General features: G+C 38.3%; 1 protein-coding gene and 1 pseudogene across 1 annotated transcript in view; one reads left to right on the top strand and one right to left on the bottom strand.

Moving 5' to 3' along the window:
• Positions 1-24,432, bottom strand: part of RABGAP1L (RAB GTPase activating protein 1 like) — a 713,371-nt gene that overhangs the window by 648,028 nt on the left and 40,911 nt on the right. The window lies entirely within an intron of this gene.
• On the top strand, positions 21,232-23,142 carry LOC103669271 (annotated as a pseudogene).

Here is a 24,432-nt window from a genome sequence, read left to right as displayed (position 1 = left end):
TGGAAATTCCCCAAATTCAACTCCTGAGCCTTTTTCTAAGTAATATCTCTCATTGCCATGTATTTAAATACTATCTATTTTCTAGCAATCTCCCAAATTTCTATCCCAACCCAAATGTCCTCTCAATTCTTATCAGTATCTTAAATGTGACCCAAATGGAATTCTTAATTCCTCCTCTAAACTTGTCCCTCATTCAGATTTGCCTTTTCAGTAAATAACACCACTTTCTACCAAGTTGCTCAAACAAGAAATCTGCTTATCATTCTTAATTCATCTCTACTTCATTCCTCGCATCAGCAAAGTCATGTTAGCCCCACATCCAAAATAAATCCCGTATCTATCCCATTTCTTCATGGCCATTTTTGCCAACCTAATCTAGGCAATGTTCTCATCCATCTACTAAAAGAGTCTCCAAACCCATCTCCTACCTCCAGTCCTCTCCTCCCCTAAACCTACTCTTCACAGACCTGCCAAAGAAATCTTTTGGGAAACAAATTATATTACATTAAAACTCCACTCTAAAATCTTTTCAGTAAAATTCAAATAAAATCCGAACTACAAAGCCCAACACACCTTTGCCTCTGTCATTTTACCCCTGCAGCTCTTTAACTACAGAAAGTTCTTCCCCACTTGAGGGTCTTATAGCTTCATATAGCTGACTCCTACAGGTATCAGCTTTCATTCATCCAGCCAACAAATATTTAATGAGTCTCTACTATGTGCTAGAAACTACAATGGGAACTGGAGACTAATGATAAGTGAAACCAATGCAGTCCCAGTCTTCCTAGAGCTAACATTCTTAGGGAAGAGAGAAATAACAGAAAGGAAAAGAAAAAAAAAATCAGGATCCCATAATGGAACATATGCTATAAAACGTAATGAGAAGATGAGAGGCAATATGGACCCCATTGACATTTGGGCTTAATAAGAACGAGTGAGCCCTAGAAAGAACTAGGGGAGAAAAAAAAACTTCAAGTAGAAGAAACAGCAAATACAAAAAGCCCAGATATTAGAAAAGGCTTATGAGAAAGGAGGCCTTGATAGTTAGGTCATAGTAAGCATGGGTGAGAACAGCAGGCTTCCCTGAGGCCACCCCTGATGCTCAAGGCTATCTAAATAAACCCCACCCTAATTCCAACTCTTTTGTTTATCTGGGTATATCAAGTGCCTAGTGTAGTATACCCAGTACCGAGTAGATATTCAATAAATGTGTTGAACAAACTGCTGTTAAAAGCACCAATCAGGCTAAATAAAGTTCTCACAAATAACAATTGTAGAACCAGGATTCAAACCAGGTATTCTGACTTCAAAGTCCATGCTCTGAGCTACTATATTATACCATCTCTTGAAGCTTCCTCACCTATTCCTAGACAACAAGGGTTGGTATCTGTTACTATGCACACAAAACCTTCTCTACACCTCTCCTCCCTCCATCAAATGTTTGTCTTCCCCCAAGACATTTTTCTTAGATCAGTGATAAACAGTTAACCTGGCCCTTAACTCTAAATCAGCATGTTAATGAATGCTAATATCTGCTCAATTCAAACAAGATGTCCATTTTTAAGAGATTTTCTTTAGCCCAAGAGAATGTTAGATATTTCGCCAGGCTAACAAAAAAAACTATCAGTTTACCAAATGTAATTTTGTGACCTCTTCAAAACAGCCCAGAATTTCTCATTCTATTCAGAATTAAGACAGCTCTCATTACTAGCATCCAACCCTGCCTCTAAGGGCCTTACGGATACTTTCAGAAGTTTGCCTAAAGCTATCTTATTGGGTTGAACATTTTTTTGAACTTCAATGCAAATGCTTATTAAATTTGCACACAAACACAAAAATCTGGGAATACAAAGCCAACACTTTAAAATATTTCAACAGGCAGGTAATAGTATGTCTTTTTTTAAAGATTTTTATTTATTTGTCAGACAGAGAGCGAGCACACGCACAAGCAGGAGAAGCAGCAGGCAGTGGGAGAAGCAGGTTCCCCACTGAGCAAGGAGCCTGATGCAGAACTCGATCCCAGGATGCTGGGATCATGACCTGAGCCTACGGGAGACACTTAATCTACTGAGCCAATCAGGCATCCCCAGGTAGTATTTAAATGGAGAAAGCAACAAATGGTGATAGGACAATTAGATACTTACATGCAAAAGAATGGAGTTGAATCCTTACCTCACACCATACACAGAACTTAATTCAAAATGGACCACAGACCTAAACATAAGAGCTGAAACTATAAAACTCTTAGAAGAAAACAGGATTAAATTTTCATGTCCTTGGGTTAAGTAATGATTCCTGAAATGACACCAAAATCAGTGGCAAAAGAAAAAAATAGGTAAACGGACTACACTGAAATTGAAAATGTTTATGCTAAAAATGATACCATGAAGAAAGTAAAAATATAACCACAGGATGAGAAAATACTTACAAATCATATATCTGAAAAGATCTTGTATCCAGATTGTATGAGGAACTCTTACAACTCAGTAATAAAAAGACAAATAATCCCAACTTCTGGTTTCAGCTAAAAAGCTTGCAAGTCATCACTCTCTTCCTTACAACAAGAAAAGCCTGGACAAACTAAGTATCAGCAGCTTTTCTTGGATCCATCAGAGAACTGAGTTCATATAACAAACTGCGATCCCAAAATCCGGAGAGACAGGTAATCCGGAGAGAGAGAGAGCAAGTCATATCTCTTTACCTGAAGCAGAAGCTTCTGGAGCCATAAACTGGTAGGAACATTTAAATGGTAATTTTGACAAACTGCTGGATGCTAAGTGTGGAATTTGGGTGTGGGATGGGAGAGTGGGTTAAAGAAGGGTAACTTGAAATGTTGTATATATTAAATTGACTTAATAATAATGATAAATTTCTAACATTCAAAAAAAAAAAAGAAAGTTGAAATAGCTATACTGACTTTAAAGAAAAAGCAGACTTCAGAACTAGGAAGATGATCGGAGATAAAGAGGAGTATTATATAATGATAAAGGGGTCAATTCCCAAACAAGCAAGCACCTAACAGAGTCAATATACATAAGGCAAAAACTGATAAAACTAACAAGAGAGGGGTGCCTGGTTGGCTCAGTTGGTAGAGCATGTTACTCCTGATCTTGGGGTTTTGAGTTTGAGCCCCATGTTGGCCGTAGAGATTACTTAAAATTAAATTAAATTAAATTTAAAAAAAACTAAAAGGAGAAATAGACAATGCCATATTATGGTTGGAGATTCCAACACTCCTCTGTGAGACTGACAGATCAAGCAGGCAGAATATTAGTAAGGATATAAATGATCTGCATAGCACCAGCAGTCAACTTGATCTAACTGACATTTATAAAACATTCCACCTAACAACAAAAGAATACATTGTATTCTTGAGAAGAAATGTATTCTTCTCAAGCTCACAGGGAACATTTACCAAAGAAGACCACATTCTGGGCCATAAAACACACCTTGACAAGTGTGAAAAAATAAAAATCATGTAAATATGTTCTCAACCATATGGAATTAAACTAAAAATCAGTAACAAAGAGAGCTGGAGAATTTCCAAGTTTTGGAAATTAAACAATGCACTTCTAAGTAACCACTAATCAAAGAAGATGACTCAAGAGAAATTTTAAAATATTTACACTAAATAAAAATGAAAATACAACTTGTTAAAAATTGCGGGATGCAGTGAAAGCAGTACTTAGAGAAAAACTTGTTGCACTGAATGCATATACTAGAAAAGAAAAAAATATCTAAAATACCTGTAAGCTTCTTTAGGAACCTTGGGAAACTGGAAAAAGAAGAGCAAATGACGAGACATATTAAAAAATATAACAGAAATCAATGAAATTGAACCAGGAAAATACAGAAAAATCAAAAAATCAAAACCAAAAGATGGTTCATAGGAAAGATCAACAAAACTGATAAACTGCCAGCCAGGCTAACCAAGAAAAAGAGAAGAAACAAAGTACCAATATAAAAAATGAAAGATGGGGGCGCCTGGGTAGTGCAGTCGTTAAGCGTCTGCCTTCGGCTCAGGGCGTGATCCCGGCGTTCCGAGATCGAGTCCCACATCGGGCTCCTCCGCTGGGAGCCGGCCTCTTCCTCTCCCACTCCCCTGCTGTGTTCCCTCTCTTGCTGGCTGTCTCTCTGTCAAATAAATAAATAAAATCTTAAAAATAAAAAAATGAAAGATGGGTCAACACTACCAATCCTGTGGACACAGCCAACAAATTAGGCAATCTGGAAGAAATGGATGCACTCCTAGAAATGTATAAACTACCAAAACTGAAACAGGAAGAAACAGAAAACCTAAACAGACCCATAACCAGCAAGAAAATTGAAGCAATAATCAAAAATCTCCCAACAAACAAGAGTACAGGTCCAGATGGCTTTCCAAGGGAATTCTACCAAACATTTAAAGAAGAACTAATACCTACTCTTCTGAAACTGTTTCAAAAAATTGAAATGGGGGTGCCTGGGTGGCTCAGTCAGTTAGGTGTCTGCCTTTGGCTCAGGCCATGATCCTGGAGTTCCTGGATCGAGCCCTGCATCAGGCTCCCTGCTCAACGGAGAGTCTACTTCTCCCTCTGCCCATCACCCCACTCATGCTCTCTCGTTCTCTTTCTCAAATAAATAAAATCTTAAAATAAAAATAAAAAAATGAAATGGAAGGAAAACTTCCAAACTCATTCTATGAGGCCAGCATTACCTTAATCCCAAAACCAAAGACCCCACCAAAAAGGAAAATTACAGACCAATATTGATGAACATGGATGAAAGAAGTCTCACCAAAATACTAGCCAATAGGATTCAATAGTACATTATTCACCACAACCAAGTGGTATTTATTCCTGGGCTGCAACATTCACAAATCAATCAATGTGATACATCACATTAAAAAAAAAAAAAAAAAAGGACAAGAACTATATGATCGTCTCAATTGATGAACAGGAAGCATATGACAAAATACGGCATCCTTTCCTGAGAAAAACTCTCCACAGTGCAGGGATAGAAGGAACATATCTCAATATCATAAAAGCCATCTACGAAAAGCCCACAGCAAATATCATCCTCAGTGGGGAAAAACTGAGAGATTTCCCCTAAGATCAAGAACATGGCAGGGATGCCCACTCTCACCACTGTTGTTCAACATGGTACTAGAAGTCCTAGCCTCAGCACTCAAGACAACAAAAAGAAATAAAAGGCACTCAAATTGGCAAAGAAGAAGTCAAACTCTTACCCTTCACAGATGACATGATACTTTATGTGAAAACCCCAAAATTGCTAGAACTCATACAGGAATTCAGCAACATTGCAGGCTATAAAATCAATGCACAGAAATCAGTTGCATTTCTATACACTAACAATAAGAAAGAAGTAAGAGAAATTAAGGAATTGATCCCATTTACAATTGCACCCAAAACCATAAGATACCTAGGAATAAACCTAACCAAAGATGTAAAGGATCTGTACTCCTAAAACTACACAGCACTTATGAAAGAAATTGAGGAAGACACAAAGAAATGGAAAAATATTCCATGTTCATGGATTGGTAAAATAAGTATTGTTAAAATGTCTATGCTACCCAGAGCAATGTACACATCAATGCAATCCCTGTCAAAATAACATCAACATTCTTCACAGAGTGGGAACAAACAATCCTAAAATTTGTATGGAACCAGAAAAGGCCCCGAATAGCAAGAAGAATGTTGAAAAAGAAAACCAAAGCTGATGACATCACAATGTCGGATTTCAAGCTCTATTACAAAGCTGTAATCATCAAAACAGTATGGTACTCGTACAAAAACAGACAAATAGATCAATGGAACAGGATCGAGAACCCAGACATGGATCCTCAATCCTATGGTCAACTAATCCTTGACAAAGCAGGAAAAAATATCCAATGGAAAAGGGACAGTCTCTTCAACAAATGGTGTCAGGAAAATCGGACAGCCACATGCAGAAGAACGAAACTGTACCACTCCCTTACACCATACACAAAGATAAACTCAAAATGGATGAAAGATCTAAATGTAAGACAGGAATCCATCAAAATTCTAGAGAAGAACACAGGCAGCAACCTCTCTGACCTCGGCCACAGCAACTTCTTGCTAGACACATCTCCAAAGACAAGGGAAACAAAAGCAAAAATGAACCACTGGGACTTCATCAAGATAAAAAGGTTCTGCACAGAAAAGGAAACAGTCAAGAAAACTAGAAGGCAACCTACAGAATGGGAGAAGATATTTGCAAATGACATCAGATAAAGGGCTAGTGTCCAAGATCTATAAAGAACCCACCAAACTCAACACCCAAAAAACAAATAATCCAGTCAAGAAATGAGCAAAAAACATTAACAGACATTTCTCCAAAGAAGACATACAAATGGCCAACAGACACATGAAAAATGGTCAACATCACTCGCCATGAGGGAAATACAGATCAAAACCACAATGAGATACCACCTCATACCAGTCAGAGGACTAAAATTAATAAGACAGGAAACAACAAATGTTAACAAGGATGCAGAGAAAGGGGAACCCTCTTACACTGTTGGTGGGAATGCAAGCTGGTACAGCCGCTCTGGAAAACATTATGGAGATTCCTCAAAAAGTTAAAAATAGAGCTACCTTACAACCCAGCAAATGAACTACTGGGTATTTACCTCAAAGATATAAATGTATTTTTTTTTTAAGATTTTATTTATTTGACAGAAAGAGAGACAGCCAGCGAGAGAGGGAACACAGCAGGGGGAGTGGGAGAGGAAGAAGCAGGCTCACAGTGGAGGAGCCTGATGTGGGGCTCGATCCTGTAACGCCGGGATCACGCCCTGAGCTGAAGGCAGACGCTTAACCGCTGTGCCACCCAGGCGCCCCCAAAGATATAAATGTATTGATCCAAAGGGCCACCTGCGCCCCAGTGTTTATAGCAGCAATGTCCACAACAGCCAAACTGCAGAAAGAGCCTAGATGTCCATCAATAGATGAATGGATAAAGAAGATGTGGCATGTATACATATATACACACACACACACAATGGAATATTACTCAGCCATCAGAAAGAATGAATGCTTACCATTTACATCAATGGGAATGGAACTGGAGGGCAGAGAGAGCACGTGAGCAGGAGGAGGGGTGAGGGAGAGGAAGAAGACTCCCCACTGAGCAGGGAGGCAGACTCAGGCTCGATCCTAAAATCCTGGGCTCGTGACCTGAGCCAAAGGCAGATGCTTAATTGATCAGCTAAGCCACCCAGGCAGCCCTGCAGGGGTCTTTTAAATAATACGGAGCTCACTGTTCTGTGTCTTCAAGACTAACAACATCCATTTCAACTCAGCATGTGAAGAGCAATGAACAAAACAAAACAACTTTTAAAAGCATTTAGTTAGGGTGCCTGGGTGGCTCAGTCGGTTAAGCATCTATCTTTGGTTCAGGTCATCCCAGAGTCCTGGGATCAAGTCTCTCATCGGGCTTCCTGCTCAGCGAGGAGTCTGCTTCTCCCTCTACCTCTCCCCACTGCTCGTTATCTCTTCTCTCTCATACTCTCTCTCTCAAATAAATAAATAAAATCTTTTTTAAAAAAGCATTTAGTTAAAAGGCTATCCTTATTATAATCCAAAAGTAAGAATATAAAGTCTGACAAAAAATTTTTATGTCTCCTCAGGCACAAAAAAAGAAAAAAAAAAAAACACTGGGAACTATAGTGTAGGCATACACATTTTCATTCATTAGGCATTTTAAAGGTATAGAGAATAAGTGGCAGGAAACTTACTGGTCCTACAGAAAATGTGATGTATATTTTTTCTATTCATCCCCTTTTCCCCTTCTCTGAGCCCAAAGGAGCTCTGTATTTTTTATTAAATTGAACCACTTAAACATACATATCCCCCACACCTATAGCAATTCTGCCAATTCTACCAAGTGAAATGGCTTTTAATTCTTTCTTTAATGCCACATCATTTTTGTCAAATGAGCAATATATCTTAAATTAACACCTCACTTGGATGCCTAAAACTACAATTTTCACATATACTAGAAACAGTATAACAACATTGAGCAAAGTCTAACTGGAAGCTATCTTCTTCCCAAAATAACTGAACACATTCAAAAGTATAAAATCATGGTGCACATGGTCCAATTTCTTTTTGTGCCAAATGTGGTTAGCCAGCTTCTTGCTTTTAGATTATGTGTTTGCACCTATTCATTTTCAAGTGGCTCTTGAACTAAAATAGAACACTGAAAATATGAGTGTGACTCAAAATTGGACAAGACAGGCTGCAAGGCATGAGAATTCAGATGACTATAGTAGACCATTACAACAGTGGAAACAGGAAATATTCTTAATTTACAAGAAGAAAAGGGACGGGAATAATTTGGAACATTTACCAACTATAATTCTTCTGTGCCTTGAGAAAACAAGACAGTCTTGGGGGAAAAAAAAAAGAAATCACCAGAGCCTCTATTTACTAAACAGTCCATCCACTATTCCAGTTCTCAGGCAAGAGCCACACCAACATGAATAGATGTATGCAAGTATGTCCCTGCCCCTGAAAAGGGCACAAAAGGGCCTTAGTAATGCACAGTACTTTAATGAGTATCTATTTTTATTTGTCTAGCAATAATCTCGAAACTTTTTTTTCTGAGAATGCCTTCCCCCTGTTCAAAACTCATGGCTTTTAGAAACCTCAACACCATGGCCAAACGGACCCTAATACAAACTAAGTAGACCAATTAACCCAATTCCTAAGATTTTTGACTGATGACCAGAGACTTCATCATGACAGCTGTCTCCTACAGCAGAAACTTTCAAGAATTAAACTAGGAATTGTTGGTGGCCATGTTTTTCCCCATATGAAGAAGGCCAATATGCAGTGAAAGAGAAAAGTAACTCAAAATGGATTAAAGACCTAAATGTGAGACCTGAAACCATAAAACTCCTAAAAGAAAACATACGCAGTAGTTTCTTGTACATCAACCTTAGCAATATTTTTCTGGATATGTCTCCTCAAGGGGAACAAGTACAAAAATAAATAATTGGGATTAAATCAAACTAAAAAGCTTTTACACAGCAAAGGAAACCATCAACAAAATGAAAAGGCAAAAAAGGAGGAGGAGGAGGAGAAAGATAGAAAAAGAAAAGGCAACTACTGGATGAAAGAGGATATTTGCAAGTGATGTATCTGATATGGGGTTAATAAGCAAAATATAAAAGAACTCATATAATTCAAACAAACTAAAACAAACAAACAAAAACTAATCCAGTAAAATATAGGCAAGTACCTGAAAGCACATTTTTCCAAATAAGACATACAGATTGGCCAACAGACACATGAAAAGATGATCAACATCACTGACCATCAAGGAAATGTAAATCAAAACCTACAAAGAGATACCACCTCACACCAGTCAGAAGGCCTAGTATCAAAAAGACAAGAAATAATAAGTGTTAGCAAGGATGTAGAGAAAACTCTGATGCACTACTGGTGGAAATGGAAGTTGGTGCAGCCACTGTGGAAAACAGTATGGAGATTCCTCAAAAAATTAAAACTAGAAGTACCATAAGGTCTAGTATTCCACTTCTGGGTATTTACCCATTGGAAATGAAAATACTAATTCAAAAAGGTATATGTACCCCTATATTTACTGCAGCATTATTTACAATAGCCAAGATATGGAAGCAACCTAAGTGTCCATCAGTAGACGAATGGATAAAGAAGATGTAGTTATATACACAATGGAATATTATTCAGCCAGAAAAAAAGAATGAGACCTTGCCATTTGAGACACCATGGGTGGACTCAGAGGATATTATGCTAAATGAAGTCAGTCAAATACCATGTGATTTCACTTACATATGGAATCTAAAAGCCAATGAACGAACAAACAACAAGAAAAGAGAAAGAGACTCATAGAGAACTAGTGTTTGCCAGATGAGAGGCAGGTAGAGAAGATAGAGGGAGTTTATGAGGTACAAATTTCCAGTTACAAATAAGTCATGGGGCACCTGGGTGGCTCAGTCAGTTAAGCATCTGACCCTTGGTTTCAGCTCAGGTCATGACCTCAAGGTCTTGGGATCGAGCCCTACGAAAGGCTCTGTGTTCAATATGGAGTCTGCTCAAGATTCTTTCTCCCTGTCCCACACCCTCCCTCTCTGCCTCTCTTCCCTGCATGTGCAGGCACTGTCTCTCTAATAAATAAATCTTAAAAAATAAATAAAAAATAAAACAAAATTAAATTAAATTAAAAAGTCATGGGGATGAAAAGTACAGCATAGGGAATATGATCAATAATACCAAAATAAGTCTATACAGTGACACATGGTAACTACACTTCTGTGGTGAGCATTTCATAATGTATATAATTACTGAATCACTATGTTGTACACCTATAACTATCACATGTCAACTATACCTCAATTAAAAATAAAAATAAAAAACTCATAAGCTGTAATGACAGTAGAAAAGGAACAAATATGCAAATATTGCTTGCCTCACAATTACTGAATACTTTTATGTTGAATAACACTTGCTATAAATAAACAAACAAAAAACTGTATTAGGATGGTAAGATTTGTAGCTGACTGCTGTAGATCAGATTCTTGTTACCAATTTTCTACTCCCTCCCTATTACAGAATTGTACATTTAGGCCCCTTATCATGTGATTATTGTTCTACCTCTCACTAGAGTAAGTGGAGCAAAATACCCCCCTGTCCAAATAATCTGGGGCTTAGCCATGTAATTTGCTTTGGTCAATGAAATAATAATAAACAAAACTTGGGCAAAGACTTTTAAATGTCTTGAGTTTTTTGGCTTGGTCTCTTGAGCTTCTGCCATCTGTCATAAGATGAGGGTCCAGGAAGCCGAGAACCAAAATGCAACTCATGACAAAGACCTGAATTCAATCCACAGAAAGGAGTCTCCCTCACAGACCGACAGAACCATGAGTTAAAAAACGAAAAGTTTGTTGTTGTAAGCCATCAAACATTTCGGCATTGTTAGATAGCATTACCACAGCGATGGCTGACTATTTCATTGCCTTTTTTTTTAAGATTTTATTTATTTATTTGAAGAGATAGAGACAGCCAGCGAGAGAGGGAACACAAGCAGGGGGAGTGGGAGAGGAAGAAGCAGGCTCATAGCGGAGGAGCCTGACATGGGGCTCGATCCTATAACGCCGGGATCACGCCCTGAGCCAAAGGCAGACGCTTAACCGCTGTGCCACCCAGGCGCCCCTCATTGCCTATTTTTAAATGTCTTCAGCAGGGTCACCTGGCTGGCTTAGTCAGAAGAGCACAGGACTCAATCTCGGGGTTGTGAGTTCAAGCCCACACTGGGTGTAGAGATTACTTAATAAATAAACAAACTTCAAATGTCTTCAGTATTATTATGCTATCTTTAGACTAAATAAAAATCAGAAATAGCTAACACTGCAACTAACAAATCTATCTCTCAAGGAGATATTGATATGGTTCTTCAACTATTACCTAAAAAGTCTAGTGATTTCTACAATTTTTATATTCCACTGAATTAAAATGTACTTCAATAGGCTAACCTTCTAATGCTAATACTCAATTCTAGATATACTCAATTTATAAAACCTTGACCCACGCATTATATGGTAGTTTAGAAAACCCTACTCAGCAATATCTCCTAGGCAATAATATAAATGAAAAATACTTTGAAAATATTCTCAATTTTTTTAATGAGGATTCACTAACTCGAGATTTTTCTCTTGGTTTTTCTGTCATAATTATATATGCAATCTATTCAAGAGTAAGGTTGATAAAATTATACACATTATATCATAGTCACTTACTGCCTGGAAAACTAAGTTCTGACAGCTATACAATTCAGAGTTCCATAACTTGGCTTAAGAATAAAAATAGGCTTTGTGCCCAGCAGGTACAGGCATATGTTCAAGGGGGAAAAAAATCCATCACATGACAGAAGAGATCATCACTAAAGTGTCCACTTTATAGTTCTAGCTCCCCATGGTATAATAAAACCGAAGTTTTGTGATCTCTGGGTCACCATCTAACACTTGGTATGTTGCATGATGTTGCATAAAGCACATACCACATTTCTTTCTGGCCAGTGTGTCCATGAGAAAGGTGTCTCAGTTCTATGAACACACAGGTTTATCTGAAAAATAAGGGGTTGGACTAGTTGATCTCCAAGATTTCTAATCGCTTCTACATATCATTTATCATCAAAGCTATGGCACAGAGAAATTAAACAATTTCTCTAACAAGTTACAGAGCCAGAGGGAGAATCTAGAAATCCTCAGTTGAGAAATCTGTTTACTAGCATATTACCTTTCCAAGGACTGGTAATTATTACACTATTACAAACATTTTGATTCCAATCAATTTCTCTTCTGCTCTCACATAATACTCTCTATGAAAGTATACCAAAATACAACACCAAGCGGAATTAAGAGGGGAGAGTAGTGAATTCACGTTTACTATGTATCTTCACATAACTGGCACTTAGTTACCAGAGGAAATGAATTACCAATTTGCTGGGTCTAGCATAAAGACTCAAGGTGGCATCCAAAACTTCATAAACTTGGCAACCAGACAAGGTTCCTAAAAAGACTAAGATTTCATAATTACCTTCTGCAACTATTCAATCTGCACAAGATCAGCAGTGAGGGGCACCCCAGTCACTGCACCAACACAGCTAAAGAAAAGAAGTCAAATGATTTTTTTAATTGTTTTTCTTTTCCTATTAAGTCTACAGGCAAAGATCTGACTTCTGTCTTTGAAGCACAGAGCTCTCTGTGTTTAGTATAATACTGAATGTTTGTGAGATATGCCTGACTTAACACCATTTAACCCATCAGAAGAAATTTAAATACATAAACCCCAAAAGCTTCTTGGCATATAGTGTACATGTTTGTATGTGTTATGCTTTATCTCTGCCTAGTTCTGCAGAATTAGTGAGCCACATAAAAGAATCAGAGTTCTTGAAAATCCCTCAAATTAAGTAGGTTTCAGAAAAGGCATTTTTCCTTGATTTGGTAGAATTTTTTAAAATTTGTTTGAGAGAGAGAGAGAGAGAGAGAATGCACGAGCCAGGGGAGGGGCAGAGGGAAAGGGACAAGCAGACTCCCTGCTGAGGGAAGCCTTATGCAGGGTAGGGGGCTCTATCCCAGGACCCTGAGATCATGACCTGAGCCGAAGTCAAACACTTAACTGACTGAGCCACCCAGGTACCCCTGATTTGGTAGAATTTGTAACAAAGAAGAGATACTATACTTCAGACTACTCTCTAATCTTTTCAGTAAAATGATTCAGCAGGATGCTTATGAGAAAAGTTAAGCAATATGAAAAAAAGTTTTGAAATGCTAAAACCGGTACTTCCAAATTGTGTTGCACAAATTAAACAAAAACAAACACAAAGGCACAGAATAATCTGAAGAAGTTAATATTTAGGAAATATTATAATGTACCTAAAATTTCATAGGTAGTTTCTATGAAATTATATGCTATGTATCCACAAAAAGCAAAGGGAAAGAGGGTCTTGCTAAGCTGAAACTATAAACTGAGTCACTGTTAATTGGGAAAACAATCTGAAGTAAAAAACTGTTCTAGTACTAGATTTTTCTACTTTACTCTAACAAGGCAGCAAAACCCAAAGGTACTTTATATAATCAGAAGAACAAATTATTCAATGACCCCATAACCATTTCTACTGAATATCCCACCTACTGAGCGATGTTTTTAAATGCTTTCTGATGTTTCAAATGGGGAAAGTGTGATAAAATCAAGCCATCAGAAATCCAATATTTGACAGTTTCTTGTGTTGCTGAATTTGCATGTCTTGATATTTGTCATGCCTTTGAATCCTGGGTCATAAGCCACAACAGACTTGCTGCATACTGAAGGCAGAGAGAGGAATATTAGAGCCCATGCTCTAATACCACTCATACAGAATCCAGTTAATTTTTTAACAAGCATTCACTGTTGTTGCTGATGCTGAACACTTATTATTTGACAAGCATAGTTATAGTCTTCTCCAACTGGATGTCTAAGAGACATTTCAAACTCAACATATTCAAAAATCATACTTCCAACCTTTCCCCTACCAAACTATCCCTCACTCCACACTACCTTCCTGTAGGTTTTCTCATCTCAGTTGACAACTCAATCCTTCTAACTCTGACCAAATATATCAGTCATCCTACTCCTCTTGTTCTCTTTTTCTCCTTCCTCAAACTAACTCTCTCCACTCTCTCACCTTACACCTACACTGTCAGTAAATTACTTTGGCTCTACCTTCAAATAACATTCAGAAATCATCCATTTCTGACCACCTCCACTGCCACTACCAAGTCCCAATCCTACCCATCATCATCCCTTACCTAGATTATTCTAAAAGCGTCTGAAACTACTCTCCACTTCTGTACTTGCTCCCCTATGGTTGATTTTCAAAAGCGGCCAGAATGATCCTTTTAATTTAGCTCTTGCCAGTCCTCTGATCAAAACTCTCCAACGGCTCTCCCACCTTACTCATAATAAAAGCCAAGTGACCTTCCGACCAACACCAATGAAATTGGAAGGATTATTAGAAACTATTATCAACAGCTATATGCCAAAAAACTAAGCAATCTGGAGAGATGGAGGCCTTCCTGGAAACCTATAAACTACCAAGACTGAAAAAGGAAGAAACTGATTTCTTAAACAGGCCAATTAATTATGAAGAGATTGAGTCAGTGATAAACCTTCCAAATAACAAAACTCCAGGCCCGGTTTCCTTGGGAAGTCAACCCAACCAAACATTCAAAGAAGAAATAATACCTATTCTCCTAAAGCTATTTCAAAAAATAGAAACAGAAGGAAAGCTACCAAACTCATTCTATGAGGCTAATATTACCTTGATCCCCAAACCAGGCAAAGACCCCATCAAAAAGGAGAATTACAGACCGATTTCCCTAATGAATATGGACGCCAAAATCCTCAACAAGATCCTTGCTAATAGAATCCAACAGTACATTAAAAGGATTATCCATCATGACCAAGTGGGATTCATACCTGGGATGCAAGCGTGGTTCAACATTCGCAAATCGATCAGCGTGATACATCATATCAACAAGAAAAGACTCAGGAACCATATGATCCTCTCAATCGATGCCGAAAAAGCATTTGACAAAATACAGCATCCTTTCCTGATTAAAACCCTTCAGAGTGTAGGAATAGAGGGTACATTTCTCAATCTCATAAAAGCCATCTATGAAAAGCCTACAGCAAATATTATTCTCAATGGGGAAAAGCTGGAAGCCTTTCCCTTAAGATCAGGAACACGACAAGGATGCCCACTCTCGCCACTATTATTCAACATAGTACTAGAAGTCCTTGCAACAGCAATCAGACGACAAAAAGGGATCAAAGGTATCCAAATTGGCAAAGAAGAAGTCAAAATGTCTCTCTTTGCAGATGACATGATACTCTATATGGAAAACCCAAAAGAAGCCACTCCCAAACTATTAGAAGTTATAGAGCAATTCAGTAACGTGGCGGGATACAAAATCAATGCTCAGAAATCAGTTGCATTTCTATACACGAATAACGAGACCGAAGAAAGAGAAATTAGGGAATCCATCCCATTTACAATAGCACCAAAAACCATACGTTACCTTGGAATTAACTTAACCAGAGACGTAAAGGACCTATATTCTAGAAACTATAAATCACTCTTGAAAGACATTGAGGAAGACATAAAAAGATGGAAAAATATTCCATGCTCATGGATTGGAAGAATTAACATAGTTAAAATGTCCATGCTACCCAGAGCAATCTACACTTTCAATGCTATCCCGATCAAAATACCAAGGACATTTTTCAAAGAACTGGAACAAATAGTCCTTAAATTTGTATGGAACCAGAAAAGGCCCCGAATCTCCAAGGAACTGTTGAAAAGGAAAAACAAAGCTGGGGGCATCACAATGCCGGATTTCGAGCTGTACTACAAAGCTGTGATCACAAAGACAGCATGGTACTGGCACAAAAACAGACACATAGACCAATGGAACAGAATAGAGAGCCCAGAAATGGACCCTCGGCTCTTTGGGCAACTAATATTTGATAAAGCAGGAAAAAACATCCAGTGGGGAAAAAGACAGTCTCTTCAATAAACGGTACTGGGAAAACTGGACAGCTACATGCAAAAGAATGAAACTTGATCACTATCTCACACCATACACAAAGATAAACTCCAAATGGATGAAAGACCTCGATGTGAGACAGGAATCCATCAAAATTCTAGAGGAGAACATAGGCGGCAACCTCTACGACATCGGCCAAAGCAACCTTTTTCATGACACATCCCCAAGGGCAAGAGAAACAAAAGATAAAATGAACTTATGGGACTTCATCAAGATAAAAAGCTTCTGCACAGCCAAGGAAACAGTCAAAAAAACTAAGAGGCAGCCCACAGAATGGAAGAATATATTTGCAAATGACACTACAGATAAAGGACTGGTATCCAAGATGTACAAAGAACTTCTCAAACTCAATACACGAGAAACAAATAAACAAATCAAAAAATGGGCAGAAGATATGAACAGACACTTTTCCAATGAAGACATACAAATGGCTAACAGACACATGAAAAAATGTTCAAAACCATTAGCCATCAGGGAAATTCAAATCAAAACCACACTGAGATACCACCTTACGCCAGTTAGAATGGCAAAAATAGACAAGGCAAGAAACAACAATTGTTGGAGAGGATGTGGAGAAAGGGGATCCCTCCTACATTGTTGGTGGGAATGCAAGTTGGTACAGCCACTCTGGAAAACAGTGTGGAGGTCCCTTAAAAAGTTAAAAATTGAGCTACCCTATGATCCAGCCATTTCACTACTGGGTGTTCACCCCAAAGATACAGACGTAGTGAAGAGAAGGGCCATATGCACCCCAATGTTCACAGCAGCAATGTCCACAATAGCTAAATTGTGGAAGGAGCCGAGATGCCCTTCAACAGATGACTGGATAAATAAAATCTTAAAAAAAAAAAAAAAGAAGAAGAAGTTGTGGTCCATATATACAATGGAATATTACTCAACTATCAGAAAGAACGAATTCTCAACAATTGTTGCAACATGGACTGCACTGGAGGAGATAATGCTAAGTGAAGTAAGTCAAGCAGAGAAAGACAACTATCATGTGATTTCTCTCATCTATGGAACATAAGAACTAGGATGATCGGTAGGGGAAGAAAGGGATAAAGAAAGCGGGGGTAATCAGAAGGGGGAATGAAACATGAGAGACTATGGACTATGAGAAACAAACTGAGGGCCTCAGAGGGGAGGGGGGTGGGGGAATGGGATAGACTGGTGATGGGTAGTAAGGAGGGCACGTATTTCATGGTGCACTGGGTGTTATACGCAACAAATGAATCATCGAGCTTTACATCAGAAACCAGGGATGTACTGTATGGTGACTAACATAATATAATAAAAAATCATTAAAAAAAAAAAAAGCCAAGTGACCTTCAAAGCCATTATATGCTTGTACTACAAACGCCCCGCCTCACTACTTCCCCCACCCCATCTTACCTTACCTTTGTGACTTATCTCCTATAATTCTCCCCCTTGTAGACTCAATTCCATCTAAAACAATTTCCTTGCTATCTGCTTTCTCTCAAACAACCCTGGCACATGTGCTCTGGCTATTGCAAAACAGAACACTCTTCTCCCAGATGTCTGCTAACATGTTTACTTCCCTGTTCATATCTTCGTTCAAATCTCGTCCTCCTCAGAAAGCTACTCCTGATTGCCTTATCTAATACAACTTCCCCACCACCAATTTCCAATCCCCATTTATCCTGATCTACTTACTTTCTTTCCCAGAAAACTTATTTTCTAACATACAATCTAATTTACTTTTGTGTCATATTTACTGTTTGTCTGTTTCTCCCAGTAGAGTGTAACTTCTTCAAAAGTAAGGATAATTGCTTTATGCACTGATATAACCCAAGCACCTAGAAGAATGCCTGGCATATGGCAGACAGATAAATATTTGCTGAATAAATGAACGAGTGACTATCCAAGACTGAATAAATTCAAAGTTACTAAAACTCAAGGAGCCATCTAGTACCCCACAGCCTGATCAGAACTTTGACTCTAAAGGATCATAACAGCAGTAACAGTGTCTTTCACTAGGTAAATAACCAGCATACACTTGACATTACATAGAACTTCCACAGGTTTATGATATACTGAGGTAACTTTAAAAAGAAGATAGTAAACTAAAATGTTAGAGACCTCCTCACCAAATTCTCCATTTATGCAAGGAAAACAAAAACAATGACAAGTCAATCATATTAAGAAATCATGTTGATATTTTTGAGAGCATGAAATGGTGGTATTGTTATGAGAGAGTGCTTGTCTTTTGGCAATACATAGTGAAATATTTACAAATTAAATAATATGATGTCTGAGATTTGATTCATAAAATCTGGGTGGGCACAGAGGAAATTAGACTGGTCATCACTGGTAACTGCTGAAGCTGGTAAAAGACCATAGGAATATTTATATCATTCAGTCTGATTCTGTACGCTTGAAATTTGTATTTATATGCTCAAAATTTGACAAAACAGAAGAAAAAATAAAGTAATAGTACAGAAAGTTAAAAAAAAAAAACATAAAAACAAAGCCTATATTTCCTTTAGCATCTTGCACATTATGTGACACCCAAATAAATATCTGATGAAAAAATAAAGTACATGCCACAACTAAAGAACAGTTCCTATAAACTTCCACAATGACAAGAGCAGATTAAAACAAAAATGAATGACCAAAGTGAGGCCGTCCTTCAGAGTCAAGTAAAAATGGCATGCAAGTGATGGCTGCACTGACTTCATATTTGGAGGACTGGAACAGAATGGGGACAACCCAAAAAAACTTTCCATCTTTTTGAAAGATAAAAGGCGCCATACTTTATTCTATAAAGGTCATTCATATAAATGCAAAATATAATCAACAGGAACAAGAAAATGTGGCCAAAATTTTACATACAAAATAACACTGCAGCATAGTTAGAAGGAACATTAACAGAAATATTAAGAATCAATTTGACCAGAAAACAAATACAGCAGGAAACAAACATCATCTCAATCTCAGAAAGGTCAAGTATACAAAAAAATTTTAAAGGCATAGAAAATTTAAATCTTCTAAGTGCTAAGGTAGTATAAACTAGACATACAGGGGCACCTGGGTGCCTCAGATGGTTAAGCATCTGCCTTCAGCTCAGGTCATGATCTCAGGGTCCTGGGATGGAGCCCCATGTGGGACTTCCTGCTCAGCAGGGAATCTGCTTCTCCCTCTCTCTGTTCCTCCCCTCACCCCCCCATCATCATGTGCATGCACGCTCTCTCTCTCAAATACATTTTTTTAAAAAACTAGATATACAAAATTTGAATCCTTCAAAACATAATTTGTATCACCTCTGGAAGCAGTTTCAACAATTTCCCCAGCTGATTAAATCTGCTCTAGTAAAATGATATTAGCCTATGGGGCTTATGGTCAAAAACAGTTTTTTGAGAGCCACCCATCTAGCTCATGTACAGATAAATGTTTGTTTGGTTTTTTTTTTTTTTATTCACATTCAAGTAACTAAAAATAAAAATCTAGTGGACTAAGTGCAAAAAGGTATAAATTTTTCCCATCAGGAAAAGAAACTGTTATTTATGCAGCTTATTCTGCTAATGTGCCGAAGAGTAAGAAGTGATACGTGTGTTTCACATTCTAGGAATATCAGATTTTTAGCTACCACCTACATAAGAGCTTATAAAAAAACAGCTCAAGTACCTATTTTAGTTTGATTTTCTCTTGCTTCTTACTCTTACTTGCCACAAAATCTCGAATTCTTAATTAAAACAAACTAAAGTAGGTACCTGAGAAGTTTTTATGCCATTAATTCCCAATACAGTACAATGCACCCTGCCGATCAAAAAGGAAATGAGACTTTTTTTCTGATTACTACAAATATTTTCATTTTGTAAAGATTTATTTTCATGTAACAAAACGAATCACCTTAATAAAATTTATACCAGATTTCAAGAGGTGAAAATTCACCTATTTTAAATTTGCTCTCATTAAGTCAAGTCTTTGAATCTAGGGATCATTTATTTTATGTCTCTCCCACTTTAAAAGACCAAAGTAATATCACATTCTACAAAGTCACTGCAGGACTGGCTCAGTACAGTAAATAACTCCATAATGAACTAGACAATAATGTGTTTATTACTTCATGGAACTCTTAAATGGTCTTACAAACAAAGATGTTATAAACAAGATCTAAACCATTTATACTATAGATTTAGACACTTTAATTATTGCAGCACAAACATCTAAATATTAAAGAAAAGTAGCATTTATTTATCAAGAACTATTCAATCATTTTATGGTCTCCAACTATACTCAACACCTTAGAACAGTGGTTCTGAAGGCTAGGCAAAGGAATCCCAAATATCATGGATAGAAAAGGGGAAAAGGACTACTCATAGTAAGAATCTGTGTTGTGAAAAAAGTTCCTAGCTGATTGTGATATGCATTTTCAACCAGTTTAAATATGCCCATCCTGAAGGACTTACACTATAAAATCTCTTTTTCTAATTTAATTTACACAGTATTCATTCAACTAACAATTATTAAGTGACGGGGGATTAGGGCAAACAATGAAAACACATTCATATAAAATGGGATTCTCTGCTCTCCAGAAAAGATGCCAACCACATGCCCAGAACTCCAAGAATATCTACATAGACCACAACAGATTTTTTTTAAAAGTTAAGACATCAGCAGTACTGTGTCATGCTTAAGAAACATGTAATAAAGCAGTATGGCAATGAGAATTATCTATGTGCATCAGAGGGGTTATCTGAGAATAACCCAAATTAAGAAGTGAACAAATTCTGTGGTTTTTCAAAGTACATTAAGTGGAGGAGCACCTGCATGGTTCAGGTAGTCGAGCATCCGACTCTTGATTTTGGCTCAGGTCATGATCTCAGGGTTGTGAAATGGAGCCCTGCATCAAGGCACCACACTGGGCATGGAGCCTGCTTAGGATTCTCTCCCTCCGCACCCCCTCCCCCTTTCTCAAAAGAAGGAAAGGAAAGGAAAGGAAAGGAAAGGAAAGGAAAGGAAAGGAAAGGAGGGAGGGAGGAAAATAAGTACATTAAGTGGAACACTGAAGGATTCTTTCACTAAGAGGGATCTAAACACATCTCCCACTATCTGCCATGGGTGAGATGGGGTAGTGTCTGAGTTAGAGACTAAACCTACTTACAACAGTTCAAGCTCTAATAAATATTGACAATGGGGGCCATTAAAGCCTGACTGTTAAACTCTCAACCACTAGAGTCAGGCACACACACAACTGGGTTTAATCCTACCTCCGCCATCTATAAACTGTATGACCTTAGGAAGTAAATCTCTCTAAACTTCAAGTTTAAAACAGGAGAAATAATAATCTACCTAAGAGTTTTTGGGAAAAATTAAATGTTGTTATGTATGTAAAAGCACTGAGCATACTGCCTGGCACTTTAAAAAAAGCTGAATACATAATCAGTGATTATCATTTATTGTTCTTTTCTATGATACTATGAATCCTGGCTCAGTTATTACAGGGGCATTAGCAGTGTCACCTACTTTCAACTTATTTAAAGATTTAGTGTGAGCCACATCCATCTCTTATAATACATTGCAAATTTGGGGCACCTGGGTGGCTCAGCAGTTAAGCACCCAACTCTTGATTTTGGCTCAGGTCGTGATCTCTGGATCATGGGACTGAGCCCTACATCGGGCTCTGTACTAAGTGTGGAGTCTGTCCCTCTCCATCTGCTCCTCCCCCACTCATTTTTTCTCTCTCTCCCTCTCTCTCTCTCTCAAGTAAATGAATGAGATCTTTAAATAATAATAATGCATCTGAAATTCTATCTTATGCTATGACCAATTCTGGACTAGCAGAAACCTTCCACTATAAAAATGAACTAGAAAAAAACTTCACATCCATAAAGATTCAATTCAAATTATGGATACCTGAACAAACAAACAAAAAAAAAAACAAATTTCTTCTGAAACAGATTTACTATAAGATAGAAGAAAATGTGTTTATAAAATTTCTAGTTGATGTTCTCAGGATAATTCAAGAGAGAATTATATACATGAAACTGGAGCAGGAAGTTATGAAGAAGGAAGATTAAGAAAAACTGCCCAGAGACAAAATAACATAAAGCTCCAGCAGATCTGGATTAGATACTTCAGCAGAACAAATTAATAAAGAAATAAGATAAAAACTGAAAAATTTATCCCAGAATGGATAAAAGAATTTTTAGCACTTCACATAAACTCTTTTAATTCTACCTTCAAATAAGTCTATTATTATCTCCATTTTACAGATGAGTAAACTAAGGAACAAAATGCCCAAAGACACTAGTATCATGGCACGAATTAGAAACCAAGAAATCTGGCTCCTCAGTTTCTAGTCTTAACCACTATACAACATCCCTCAAAGAAATATTATAAGGAGACACTCAGTGGCTCCTACGAATCCCTGTGGGCTCCTTCACAGCTCCTCTCAACCTCAACTTTGCTGTGGCTTCCACTGGTCTACAAATCCTGGGGAATCATCCTAACGCTGCCTAGCTGGGTGAATGCTCTGCTGTCCTATGCCCTGCCCCTGTGCAAGGTGACTACCTTCATCAGTAACATCATTGTGGTGGCCCAGGTGATGTGGGAGGAGCTGCAGATGTCCTGCACGGTGCAGAGCACAGGTCAGATGCAGTGCATGGTATACAATCCACTGCTGGTGCTGCCCCAGGACTTGCAGACTGCTTGTGATCATCCTCCTGTTGGCTCTGCTTGGTTTGCTGGTCTTTCTCACTGGAGCCAACTGTACCACCTACATGGAGGACAAAGACTCTAAGGCCCATCTGGTGCTCTTCTCTGAGATCACCTTTGTCATCTCAGGGGTCCTGCACCTGATTCCCATCTGCTGCCAGCCCACATCACCATCCAGAACTTCTACAACCCCCAGGTGTCTGAGGCCCAAAAGTGGGAGCTGCGGCCTTTCTCTGCCTGGACTAAGCAGCCTCTGGCCTTGTGTTGCTGAGCTGAGGGGCAGCTGCTATGCTGTACCTGCCCCTCAGGGGTTCCCAGGGCTCAAACAATGGTATGGCCTGATACTTGGCCATATCCGTCACCCCTCAGAGTCCCTCCACGTACCCCACTAAGAATTATATCTAATTCTGGTAGCGTAGTGGGAACTCCTTTGACAGTAAAGCCTAATCCCCTGAGCTGGAGACATTACAATAGTGATTTAGACAGCTTTGGGGTTGTTTTCACCTTTATTTTTTTTTCCTTTTTCGGGGAGGAGGTATTTTTTAAATTCATTTGATAACCTAACCAAGAAATTCAGACTCTATTCTGGGCTCTGCTGCTGGTGGAGTCAAGGAGGTGATGCTTCAGTTTCTGGATCTTTTTCCACCCTGGACATCCCCATCTTGGAGGCTGACCTGGAGCTATGGGCCAAAGTGAAGGCTGACTGCTGTTCAGTCTGGCCGCAAGAGTCCCTCCTTACTGGTCAGGCCTCTGGAATGTCCAAGGGCCCTTTAGCCTCATGTAGCCTTTAGAAAACCAGGTGGAAAGTTACCAAAGAACACCCACTTCCAAGTCTACTGACATCTGGCTCCTCTATCCTGAGTCACATCAGAGCTCTGCCATATACCCCTGACCCTCTCACCTTCAGCCCCTGCACAGTACTGCCATGCCTCCCCACACACACTCACCATTTTTTGCTAAATAAAGTGTGTTTCGTCTTGCTAAAAATATGTATCATCTTCTTTATCACTTGGATGAAGAATTAAGAACTATAATCTATTGATACTTGAAACAGGAGACAAGAAATAAGGCAACAGCGAAAAAGCATAAAATCTCAAGGACAAAAAGCAAAGGATGATGAAAGGAAAACCAAAAGGCTTGTCACATAAAAGTGAAAGGACTCAGCACTAATTATAATAAAAAAATACATCAACAAACATAGACAAAAAAACACAAATCTCTTTAAATGTAAGAACACACAAAAAAAGCTGGACTTCTTGTTTCCAGTGCCCCATATTAGGAAGCTTAGAAATCACCACTTCATCCTATTAAGTAAAAAGCTACACAGACTGAAAAATCAACAACTCTTCTTAGCTCCAAAAGAGAGGTGAGGTAACAGGGCAAACTACTGCCCCCAAAATTGAACAGACTGATAGGTAAATCCAGAGAATCATAACCCCCTGGAGAAGAAACCTCCATGGGAACCAATGCTGGAGTAGGAAAACTTGAACCGTAATTGAGGCTCAGTGTAGGCAAGTCAGAGACTTGCATGGAGTATCTTTTGTCCATCCCTTCACTTTCAGTTGTTTGTGTCCTTACATCTGAAGTGTTTCTTGCAGGCA

Source organism: Ursus maritimus, unplaced genomic scaffold, assembly GCF_017311325.1.
Source record: "Ursus maritimus isolate PB19 unplaced genomic scaffold, ASM1731132v1 scaffold_2, whole genome shotgun sequence".
Classification (NCBI taxonomy): Eukaryota; Metazoa; Chordata; class Mammalia; order Carnivora; family Ursidae; genus Ursus; species Ursus maritimus.
The sequence above is the reverse complement of the archived record's forward strand: the minus strand, read 5'-3'. Positions and strand labels throughout refer to the sequence as shown.